The sequence below is a fragment of the Hypanus sabinus genome, chromosome 9, assembly GCF_030144855.1.
Source record: "Hypanus sabinus isolate sHypSab1 chromosome 9, sHypSab1.hap1, whole genome shotgun sequence".
Classification (NCBI taxonomy): Eukaryota; Metazoa; Chordata; class Chondrichthyes; order Myliobatiformes; family Dasyatidae; genus Hypanus; species Hypanus sabinus.
Window position 1 is genome coordinate 117,325,941 of NC_082714.1, and position 13,262 is coordinate 117,339,202.

Genomic DNA, 13,262 nt, shown 5'->3' on the forward strand with positions numbered 1-13,262 from the left:
GCAGAGCTTAGAAAACAGAATTTGCAAGACTGTATATATAGAATCCTATTCAAAATGGGCCTGTTTCATCATCTTGGAAACTGGAACAGTGCATGTAGTGAACATATTAGCAGAGGAAACACTTTAGGACCAGTGGGGGTGGATATGAAAAGAGAGAAGATTTGAGATGGATGGGCAGTGGAAGCTGATTTCAATAGTGTATTTCAAGGTGACATTTTCATATCCCTGATCAAAATGGTGCCAGTGATCAATTGTTACTTCAGCAACATCTTCCAAATTGTCAATCATTGTAACTTTTCTATATCTTCCACTTGCTGTTTCCATCTTAATTTTGTTTTTGAACCTGTTGGTGCCTGTGACTTACAGATCGTGGTTTGATCACATGAGCTAGATCTCTGCTGTTCTGAGAAAACTCCAGGAGAGAAATGTGAGTACAAGCTACTATGAGGAGAATCTCAGAGATAAGGGGCCATGATCACCACATTTTTCACTGAATAAAGCATTAAGGAAGATTGAAACACCAAGGCAATGCAGAGGAGAGTGAGCAGTTTTTGGAGGGGCCACTGGTTCAAGTCTCAGGGGTCAGGAAGGCCACCTCTTCCCAATGTTCTCCGATATATTATTCAAAATTCTGAGATTTATAGAGTGGACTGTGGTTCACTGGCCTCTTTCAGTTCTATGTTTCTTTTCATGTTCTCGCCCATTCTTTCTTGTTGCATTTAGGTGGGCTAGGAGTTTGTGTGATCTGATAGCTTTTGTATGAGGGAAGGGTAGGGAATGTTTGGGATTTGAGTTCTTGTTTCTCTTTTTGCACTGAGAGAATTGATCTTTCTTTCAACTAATATGGTTTTCTGTACTCTGTGGCTATCTGGAGAAGATACATTTCAGAATTGTATTCTGTATACATATCTTGATTATAAAATTGATCCTTTGACATTATTAATAAATTTACTTTGAACTTTTGAGTTCAGGGCCAGCATGTTCCAATAAGAGTGTAAGGCCTGAATAACAAGATCAAGAAACTTTGCATGATGAATAATATTGTGAATGCTATAGAAAGAGTGTAGAGGAGATTTACAAGGATGCTGCCTGGATTGGAGAATAGGTTGAGTGTACTTGGCTTTTTTTCCTTGGAGCAATGGAGGATGAGAGGTGATCTGTATAGGATCATAAGAGGTATTAATCATGTGGATACCCAGAAGCTTTTTCCCAAAGGCTGAAATGGCGAATGTGAACGGGCATAGTTTTAAGGTGCTTGGAAGTAGATACAGAGGGGATGTCAAAGGTAATTCTCTGCCAGCGACTGTAGTGGAGGTGAATACAATAGGGTTTTTTAAGAGTCTCTTAGCTTAGAAAAATGGAGGTATGTGTGGTAGATTAATTCTAGGCAGTTTCTAGAGTAGGTTAAAGGCCAGTAATGTTAAGGGCCAGATTTCTTTGTAATAACATATGGGCAATTGGATCGAAGCTGTCACTTATAGAATATAGAATGCATAGGAGAGAACTTGAGAATTAAGGGATGCTATGAAATATTCTTGACAATTAAGATTAATGAAGTTATTCTCTAAGTTTATCAAGCACAAGCATTTAGCCAAGGAAAGAATTGCCTCCTTTAGAGACAAGAAAGTTTATCTGTGCGAGAAGCCGGGTGCTGGAGATGAGATCTTAAATGAATACTTATCATCTATATTCACCAAAGAGAAGGACATAGCAGATAATGAGCTTATGGAGAGTGGCTGGATAATGTGGTCAGTATTAAGGAGATATTGGAAGCATATAGATAGGTCAGTCCCCAGGACAGTTGTGATCTATCAGAGATTACAAATAGGAAGCAAAGGAGGAGATGAATTGGTTCCTGATGGATATTTTTGCATTCTTTGTTAATCAGAGGTGAGATGCCAAATGATTGGAGAATAAATCATATTGTTTCTTTATTTCAAAAAGACAGCGCTAATAAGCCTTTCATCAATGGAGGGAAACTACTGGAGAAAATCCAAACAGATAAGGAAAAGCAGACTGAGCAAAATTTTGTGCAGGGAAAATGATGCCTCAGTACTTTCTGTTGTTTGAAGAAGTAATAAGAAGAAAGATTAAAATAAGGTGGTATATATAGTTGATATGAATTTTGGTAAGGCATTTGGGAAATAGTGAATAGCCACTCTCAATAGGCTAAGAACAGATCTGGCCCAGGTGTACTGGAATCAGAACTTGAAAATTAGAACAATAATTGAAGAAAGAGAAACCTTTAAATAGATATTTTTTCAACTATGCTCTGGACACATATCTGAGGGAAAAGGAAGCAAAAGGCAGATCCACTGACCGAAAATATGGAGAGTACAATAGAGCACAAAAAAGAGAATATTATGATAAACACCAAGTTGTTAATACGAGTGAAAATTTGACTGATTACAGGGAAGTTTAGAGAGTAATTTACAAAACTCAGAGAAGCAAAATGAGAACATGCTAAAATGTCAGTAACAAATATAAAGAGGAATCTAAAAATGAGCAAAAACATGATTTATCAGCAATAGACCTTAAGGTAAGATTAGGTCTCATGGCCCATCTCTGCCATTTAATCTTGGCTGATTTTTTTTTTCTCAACCCATCTTCTTGCCGCCCTACTTGTAACCCTTAATTCCTTTCCAATCAAGAGCCTGTCAATCTTTCCCCTAAATACACTCAATGACTTAGTCCCCATACAATTTCCACAGATCCATACCATCTGGATGAAGAAATTCTTCATCATCTAATTTCTAAAGGAATATAACTTTATTTCGAAGCTGTGCTTTCAGATGCTAGATTTTTGTACTTGATGCATATAATGCATATACCATCCATGTCCACTCTATCTATGCTTTTAAATATTTGGTAGGTCTCAATGCGATTCCCACTCCTCCTCCTAAACTCTATCAAGTACAGGCCAAGATACAACTACTGTTTGCAGAATTTCAGATGGTGACGAGAGGCATACAGAATCAAGATACACCAGCTAGTTGTGTGCTACTGTAACAACTTTGCACTCAATGTCAGTAAGACCAAGGCACTGGGTATGGACTTCAGAAAGGGTAAGATGAGTGAACATACATTAGTCCACATAGAGAGATCAGAAGTGAGAAATTTCAAGTTCCTGGGTGGCAGTATCTCTGAGGATCTATCCTGGGCCCAGCATATTGATGCAGTTACAAAGAAGGCTTGAAAGCAGTTATATTTCATTAGAAGTTGAAGAGATTTGGTGTGTCACCAAAGACACACTCATATTCCTTCAGATGTACTGTGGACAGCATTCTAACTGGATGTATCACTATCTGGTATGGTGTAGGGGGTGCCTGTACAGGATCAAAAGAAGATAGTAAGTTGTAAACTTAGTCAGCTCGGAATTAGCCCCCTTAGTATCCAAGGCATCTTCAAGGAGTGATGCCTTAAAAATGCAACATCATTACTGAAGCCCCATCACTCAGGACATGCCCTTTTCTCATTGTTACTTTCAGGAAGGAAGTATAGGAGCCTGAAGGCATTTACTCAACAGTTCAGGAACAGCACTAATTTAATAACTATTTTATATATAAATATAAAATATTTTCTCTATTATTATGTATTGCATTGTGCTGCTGCCATAAAGACAACAAATTTCACGACATATGCCATTGATATTAAACTTGACTCTGATTCTTATATTTTTCACTTATGCTAAACTCTGGTATGAAAAGGATTCTGAAAGATACCTTTCAGAATGCTTGGCTGTTGTTCTATTTACTTCCATTCTTGACATGTCCTATACAAATCTATTTGCTTCATTGATAATTCAGAAGCTGATACAGCAGTTACTGTTCACACACAAAATAAAGTGCATCCTTTGCTATTTTTAAATATTATTAAAAAATCATGGTTCAAAATTATTCGGTCATAAATGAAAAGGCAGAGATATACCACTGCAGTGTCTGTCAGATGGCTTGTATTTCAAATGTCACATCCTCACTGTAGGCTTTTTTTTTGGCAGAGGATCCATCTAAAGATCTTACTATGTGAGTCATTTTGTAAGAGAGAAGAAATCATATCTGGTTTAGATCTGAAATCTAAAGATGTCATAGTGTAGACAGGAAGAAACTATTACTGTTAGTTGGGGAGTCCAGATTGAAGGACTTTAGGCTAAAAATTAGAAACTATCCATATGATGTTGGGAGTTGCTTTTACACATAAAAGACTATTAAAAATAGCTCTCCGTGATAAAAAAGAAACTCTACTAACAAATAATTGCTATCAACATTTTCTTTCTACGATTATCAATTTCATTAAATAAATGGGTTTGCCAAACGACAGGTGAATCTTCTTTTTCTGATACCTGTTTACTGTATCTCAGTTCTGAGAAACCTTGGGATGAAAAACTTACAGAAATATAAATATGGGTTGTCTTCTGCTACAGTGCTTTTTTTCCAATAGTAGTCATAAGAGAATCAGGTGAAAGTTTTCCTTGTCATGCAATATTCTGTAAATGAATTAAACAATGAATATAATACGATTTGTCAGGACCATGAAAACACAAATTCAGCTGTCAATGAATAGAAACACCAATATCTATATTTAATCAGTCTCTTTAATTAAATGAGAAATATTAACATATCAATAGTTAAGTGCAGACCAACAAAACAAAGATTTCAAATTATGGTGAGGAAAAGCAAAAAGAAAACTTGAGAAAACACAGAATGAAGACAATCAAAGTGTGCAGCTTCCCAATATTCACTTATCACTTCCATGCCCTCTTTGTGGATAATGGGCAAATTATGGGCAAGATTTGTTGAACTAACCAATGGGAGTAATATAGAGCATAGATGATGTAAACTGGAGTAAGAAACAAACGTATGGAGGAACTTAGCAGTCATGCAGCATCTGTAGATACCTAAGCTGTTCAAAATTCAATGTTCAAAGTGAATTTATTATCAAAGTATGTACAGTATCTGTCATTATATACAACAATGAGATTCATCTTGTGCGTATTCACGGTAGAACAAAGAAATGCAATCTGATCAATGAAAAACTACACACAAACAAAAAACCTGGGCAAACAACAAATATGCAAAAAGAAGACAAACTATGCAAATTAAAAAAACCTAATAATAAATAAAATAAAATAGAGAACATGAGTTGTAAAGTCCTCAAAAGTGAGTGCAATTGTCATGGAATCAGTTCAGTGCTGAGGTGATTGGAGCTCTCCATGATGGTTCAGGAGCCTGATATTTAAAGGATAATAACTAGTCTTGAACTGTGTAGTGCTGGACTTAAGATTACTGTAACTCCTTCCCAGTGGCAGCAGCAAGAACAAATCTTGCCTGGATGGTTTGGGTCCTTGATGATGTTTGCTGCTTTCTTGTATCAGTGCTCCTGATAGATGTGCTCAAACGTGGAAAAGGTTTTTCTTGTGATGGACTAGATTGTATCCACTACTTTTTGCAGGCTTTTTCCATGCTTGGGCACTGGTGCTCCCATACGACGCCCTGATATAACCAGTTAGGATACTCCCCAATGTTCATCTATAGAAGTTTTGCAAAGTTTTAGGTGACATGTCAAATCTGCACAAACTTCTTAAAAACAAGCGGAGGCCCTGTTATACCTTCTTCTGGTTCTCATCTTGCCCATTCTCTTCTCTTCACCTGCTGATCTTCTCATTCTGATGCCCCTCCTCTTTCTCTTTTTCCCAAAATCCACTCCCTCCCCCATCTACCCACATTCACCCTCAGCTGATTTAACCTTTCACCTGCCAGCTTGTATTCTTTCCCCTCTTCCCACCTTCTTATTCTGGCTACTTCACTCTACAACTTCCAGTAGTGATGAAGGATCTCTGCCTGAAACATAAACTGCTTCTTCCCCTCCATAGCTGCTGCCTGACATGCTGAGTTCCTCCCACATTTTGTCTGTTGCTTTTGATTTTCAGCATCTGCAATATCTCTTGTGTTTACTATTTTAGATCTACCATTGTGCAATAACATAATTAATAATCTGGTAGTTAAGAAGCCTCTACTAAAGATATTAAAATTTTATATCAAGATCAAATATGATCTAATTCAATCTGAAAATTTCAGGAGATTAAACAATGTTGATGTTTCAGTGAGTCTAGTTTCCCCAGCAAATGCATCATTGAAAGTTAACCTGCATGTTGAGGAAGTAATTAAGAAAGCAAAGTGTGAGGAAATTAACACAAGAGTACAGATGACTTATTATGAAGTGTCTAGTAAGACCAGAATTGGAAGATTTTGTATAGGGTTGCTTCCTTACCAGAGGGATGATGTACAACTTGTTGAGGGAGTACAAAAAATGTTCACTTGAATGATTTGTGGGTTTGAGGGGTAAGGAGTGTCCTCAGAGGAGTTATAGATTTTCTTGAATTAGTAATAATAACTGACATCAATGAAACAAAAAATATGACATTTGACTGTGCCAAGGCAGAGCCTGAAAACACTGACTTGAATGCTAGAACTAAGCAACATGGTCTCAAAATAAGAGATCAGCATTCAGTATAGTAAGATAAATATATATTTTTTAAAAACTGGATCTTACAATTCTCTACACCAAAGAGCTATAGAGTATCAATTGCTGGGTATGCTCAGGACAGACCATGATAGATTCTTAGATAATAAGGGAATCAAGTGATGTGGAACCATGATTTTATTGAACAGGTAACCAGACAGACCAGCCCATTTCTGTTTCTATGTTCTTCTGTCTTCTACCAATTATACTTCACGTACAAGAGAGAATCTGCAGATGCTGGAAATCTGAGCAACACACACAAAATACTGGAGGAGCTCAGCAGGCCAGGCAGCATCTATGGAAAAGACTACTGCAGGACAGCCTTGCTGAAGGTCTCGGCCCAAAGCATCCACTGTACTCTTCTATAAATGTTGCCCAGCCTGCTGAGTTCCTCCAGCATTTGGTGTGGCATTGCGACCAATTATTCTTGGTATATTATTGCCATGAAATTCATAAACTGAAATGTTCTGACTGGCTGTCCCTGTAGTCTTGATCTGTGTCAGTTTTATTTGAATCTGTGGATATGTGTTTGAATCATGCACCATATCGATTTGACCATAAGATAAATATACCTCTTGATTCTTTAGTTTGGTGCTCCTGTGGGGTTCAATCTCCATCAATTGCAGCCCTTCAGGTGGAACTGACCACTGGTAAAGATGATGCAGAGTTGTCGAGGTGGTGGCTCAAAATGATTTTTTTAAACTGTTTTGAGGACTGAGAGGGGAATTATGACTCATATTAGGGTTTAGAGACAAGAATGTCTCTAAAGATATCAGAACAAAGTCTAGGTCTCCACTTTGCACTCCTTGTTTGAACACTAGCAACCAGATAAACGAAGGATATCCATGAACAGGTGTTGGCAGCAAGTGATGAAGATGAGCAAGGATGAAGACTTGTGCCCCTCTCCCAGCCCATTAAATTGAATTGCCTTTATTTCTTGCATCATTCACATAAGAGTAAAAATATTTACATTACATCTCTGTCCAAATGTGCATTTTATAATAATTTGTAAGAAATGTTATGTACAACAGGACAGTCAATATAGTATAGAAATACAATTGTAACAGTATGAATGAATCAGTCTGATGGCCTGGTGGAAGAAGCTTTCCCAAAGTCTCTTAGCCCTGTCTTTTATGCTGCGATACTGTTTCCTAGATGGCAGCAGCTGGAATAGTTTGTGGTTGGGGTGACTCAGGATCCCAATTATCTTTTGGGCCCATTTTACGCACTTGTCCCTGTAAATGTCCTTAATAGTGGGAGGTTCACATCAACAGATCAGCTGGGCTGTCCGCACCACTCTCTGCAGAGTCCTGCAATTGAGGGAAGCACAGTTCCCAACCCAGGCAGTGATGCATCTAGTCAGGATGCTCTCAATTGTGCCCCTGTAGAAAGTCCTTAGGATTTGGGAAATCATGCAAAACGTCTTCAACCATCTGAGGTACCAAAGAAGCACTGTTGTGTCTTTTTCACCACATAGCCGGTATGTACAGACCACATGAGATCCTCAGTGATGTATATGCTGAGGAACTTAAACCTATTCACCCTTTCAACCCTGGATCCATTGATGTCAATAGAGATTAGCCTGTCTCCATTACTCCTGTAGACCACAATCAGCCCCTTTGTTTTTGTGACATTGAGGGAGAGGTTGTTTTGTTAGCATTTCATAAGGTACCCCATGCAAGGCTTATTGAGAAAGTAAGAGGCATGGGATCATAGGGGATCTGTGGGTCGAGAACTGGCTTGCCCACAGAAGGCAAAGTGTGGTTGTAGACCGGTCATATTCCACATGGAGGTCGGTCACCAGTGGTGTGCCTCAGGGATCTATTCTGGGACCCTTACTCTTCGTGATTTTATAAATGATCTGGATGTGGAAGTGGAGGGACGGTTTAGCAAGTTTGCCGATGACAGTAAGGTTGGAGGTATTGTGGATAGTGTGGAGGGCTGTTAGAGGTTACAGCGGGCCATTGATAGGATGCAAAACTGTGCTGAGAAGTGGCAGATGGAGTTCAACCCAGATAAGTGTGAAGTGGTTCATTTTGGTAGGTCGAATATGATGACACAATATAGTATTAATAGTAATATTCTTGGCTGTGTGGAGGATCAGAGGGACTTTGGGGTCCAAGTCCATAGGACGCTCAAAGCAGTCATGCAGGCTGACTCAGTGGTTAAGAAGGCATATGATGTACTGGCCTTCTTCAATCGTGCAATTGAATTTAGGAGCCGAGACGTAACGTTGCAGCTATATAGGTCCCTGGTCAGACCCCACTTGGAGTACCATGCTCAGGTTTGGTTGCCTCACCACAGGAAGGATGTAGAAGCCATAGAATAGGTACAGGGGAGATTTACAAGGATGTTGCCTGGATTGGGGAGCATGTCTTATCAGGATAGGTTGAGTGAACTCGGCCTTTTCTCCTTGGAGTGACGGAGGATAAGAGGTGACCTCATAGAGGTGTATAAGATGTTGAGAGGCATTGAATGTGTGGCTAGTCAGGGCTGAAATGGTTGCCATGAGAGGGCACAGGTTTAAGGTGCTGGGGAGTAGGTACAGAGGAGATGTCAGGGGTAAGTTTTTTACTCAGAGTGGTGAGTGAGTGGAATGGGCTGCCAACAAACATGGTGGAGGTGGATATGATAGGGTCTTTTAAGAGAGTTTTGGATATGAACATGGAGCTTAGAAAAAAAAGGGCTATAGGTAAGCCTAATAATATCTAGGGTAGGGACATGTTCGATACAACCTTGTGGGCTGAAGGGCCTGTGTTGTGCTGTAGGTTTTCTATGTTTCTATGACACCACTGTGTCAGGGTGATGACTTCCTCTCAGTAGGATACCTTGTTATTATTTGAGATAAGGCCAATCAATGTAGTATCATCAGCAAGTTTAATTAGCAGATTGGAACTGTGGGTGGTGACGCAGTCATAGGTATATAGAGAGTAAAGGCTTAGAGATAGCCTTGAGGGGCACCTGTGTTGAAGGTCAGAGGTGATTGAGCCCACTCTTACCACCTGCTGGTAATCTGACAGGAAGTCCAGAATCCAGCTGCACAAGGCAGGGTGAAGGCCAAGGTCTCTGAGCTTCTTGTCAGTCCTGGATGGAATTGTGGTATAGTCCCAGAACAGCATTCTCACAAAGCATTCTTCTTCTCCAGATGTGTAAGGACGATGAGTATAGCTGTGGCTATTGTGTCATCTATTGTGTTGGTAGGCCATTTCTGCCCTGGGATTAACTCTTTGGCTGTCCACTCTTTTTGTGGCGCTTATCATCTTCAAAACCTCTCAGTCACCTCTCATCTTCATTTACTTCAATGAGAAAAGCTCTAACTTATCTTCATAGGATTTGCCTTCTAATCAATGCAAATCCTGGTAAATCTCCTCTACATCCACTCTAAAGCTTCCACACCCTTCCTATAATGAGGCAGCCAGAACTGAACACAACACTTCACATGACATCTTAATCAGGTTTTGCAGAACTGTGAAATTACCTTGCAGCTCTTGACCTCAATCTCCTAACTAATGAAGGCCAAGATATTCTGTCTTCTTAACCACCAGTCACCCTGTGCTGCAACTTTGACAGATCTATGTATGTGGTTCCCAAGATTCCTCTGTTTCTCCACATAACTAAGAATCCTACTTTAACCCGATACAGTATTCTGCTTTTAAATTTGAACTTCCAAAACTAATCACATCACACTTTTCCAGGCTGAGACTTCTCAGTCCAGCTCTGCATCCTGTCAATGTTCCACTTTAACACACAACAATCCTCCACACAATCCACAACTCTACCAACCTTTGCATCATCTACAAACTTACTAACCCACCCTTCCACTTCCTTATCCAAGTCAATTATAAAAAATCACAGAGCAAGAGTCCCAAAACTGATACCTGCGGAACACTACCAACTAATTCGTATCCACAAGCCAAGTTTTCTATATCCAATGCCTCCTGACCTTTTGAATGACTCTACCACAGGGAAGCTCAGAGAAGGCAAACCTGGGATTGAATGATTATTTGTTTGCATGAGAGGGACTTGTTTTCCTGTGGTTGTTTTGTTGCTGTGGTTCTGCTGAACATTGTGTGTGTAGGGTGTTGGCTCCAGAATGTGTGGTGACATATGTGGGCTGCCCTTGGGTTGTGATAATTGTTCACACAAATGATGTACTTCACTGAATGTTTCGATGTACATTGAGTAAATAAATCTGAAGTTGGAAATTGTTGAGGAGGATGAATGCAGATCATAGTTTGTTATTGGCGGCAGAGAAGTTGTCATGAGGAAATCTCCAGAATTTATGAATATGAGCATGTGGAAAGGTTGGTAACCAGCAACCAGGCACAGTCAAGCCAGTCCGAACAGACTGCTGCCAGACATACAGACATTGATATCAAAGCTGATCTGTGCTGCTGGTAAAGGTTTCAAAGTCTTGACAGCAGATGCATGATTTGTCCTTAAGCAGGCTGGCAGGACGTCGGTCCCACAGCTTTCATAATCCTGTGACGCAAGAACTTACCATCTGCTCTGATGCACCCACCACTCCACTGTTGCTAGTGCTCCTGCAGTCGTCCCTTGGTGCAAGAACCCAGACTGCTGAAGTTGTGTTGAGATATAAATACCTAAGTTGGCCATGTTGCTCAAAGTTTCTTGGCACCTCGTGTTTCTATCACTGCAAAGTAACACTCATCACCAACTCAGCCACAGGGTGGTCCCACATACAACATGGAATAGGTGAGGCATGCGGAAGACAAACAGAAAAAGTAAGCACAGGTGGGAATAAATAATGTGAGCATTAGGCAAGTTGTTAATGAACATTTTATTTTTGATAAAAACACTAACTTTGCAGTTTTTATAAAATGTAAGATGCAAGTGGAGTATTGTCCACAGATTTGGGTAGCCTGTTTTACCCCGTTATAGGAAAGGGACCACTAAACTGAAAAAAAAAGAGATTTTCCAAAACATTTATAGGGGACCTGAGGAGCATTTTTTCTTTTTGCCCAGGGGTACTGCACATAGGGAGTGATCTGCCAGAGGAAATGGTTGATCATTGGGAATTGACATAGAAACAAATCATGCAGAAATTAAGTTTTCTTCTTCCTCTTCACCACCCACCAGCCTCCTTCTTGCTTCTATTGACTATGTTGGCTGGAGTAGAGATTGCAACTCAGGTCTGGACTCAGCAGCTAACTGAGGTCAGATTTTCCTATCTTTTGCTCCTGACATTATTGACTGGAGATCCACCAAGAGGACGGTTGTGTTGTAATAAGACTCCCTTATGGCCTTGCATAGTTGAAGTTTCACAGAGATGGTCTTTCTTCACTAGATATTTATATTTTACTGCTAAACTCACTGTTCAGCACACTTTTAAATGTTATTGAACAAAAGCAGAAACTACTGGAAATTATTTAAAGGTACATTTAATTTCAAAGAAATGCATTCAATATACATCCTGAAACATAGAATCTATAGAGAAACAGCATTGATATTTTCTGTCAATGACTTGAATGTTTAACCCCTCTACAAATACATCCTGACCTGCTAAACATTTACAGCAGGTTCTGGTTTTACAACAGTCTTCCTGTACCTAAAATCTGCTTTGTGTTTGAAAATCATTAGAATGGACTAACATACAGTGTATTGTAACATAGTCATTTTTAATAGTTGCTGAATAAACACTGTAATCCTACGAAAAGTAACAGTCAGTTTGAATATTGATTTAATGCAAACTCCCTTATTAGTCAGACGGTGGTGTTGTGTAATCCGCATCAGACTTTAAGGTGAGTGGATTCTGGCTAACTCCTTGCTCGCTTTCCGTCTGCACTGGGTTAAGCATCGAGCTAGCAACTCGACCTCATAAAACGCTGACAAAATCATGATAAAGAAATGTCAGGGTTGTTGCCCGATGCACCACAAAGTGCAGAAAGGAACAACAAGTTCCCTCCATTACAATCACTGTTCTTTGTCACAGTTTTATCAAGTAATTTAAAGTCCTTTATTTGTCAGGGTTGACCATGGATGTTGTGTCCTAGAGGTCTATGTTGTTGATAGAACATGTATGCAAGCAAGTGCCAAGCTGTTGCCTCTGCAGCAGGCTCCCCTTCTCCATGGAGCTGATGAATCCAAAGGAAGGGCAGAGACTGATAAAGTTAGCACCAGTGGTGTCACAGGAGTTGTCAGTCAGTGTTGAACTCAACATAGGACTGCTTTAGGACAAATGATTTGGATTTTTCCTGAGGGTTTCCTCCTGAAGCCTCCCCCATGAGTGGGTATAGCTGCAAAGCAAAGGAAGTTTGAGATCAAAGGTTTAATGTCAGAGAAATGTATGCAATATACATCCTGAAATGCTTTCTCTTCGCAAACATCCACAAAAACAGAAGTTCCCCAAAGATTGAACCACAGGCAAAACTCCCCTGCAGCTCCCCCTTCCCGCGCGTAAGCGGCAGCGAGCAACAATCCCTCCCTTCCCCTCACCGGCAAAAAAAAAGCAAGTATTGCACTCAAGCGTGAGCAAATCAATAGCAAAGACACAGACTTGGAGTTACCCCAAGAACTTTGTGCTTCATACTGGCATTCGACCTACCGCAGGTTCTCCCTCTCCCTAATTGGGAGAGGGAGGTGTCTCTATTTTCCCAGTTAGTGGGGAGACATAACAAACAACTCACTGGGTTACGATGTTAAAAGTCCATTATGTTGCTTTTCTTGAGCTCTGTGCCTGAAGATTGCAAAGATTTTGGGTCTTCGGGCACACAGCAGAAGAT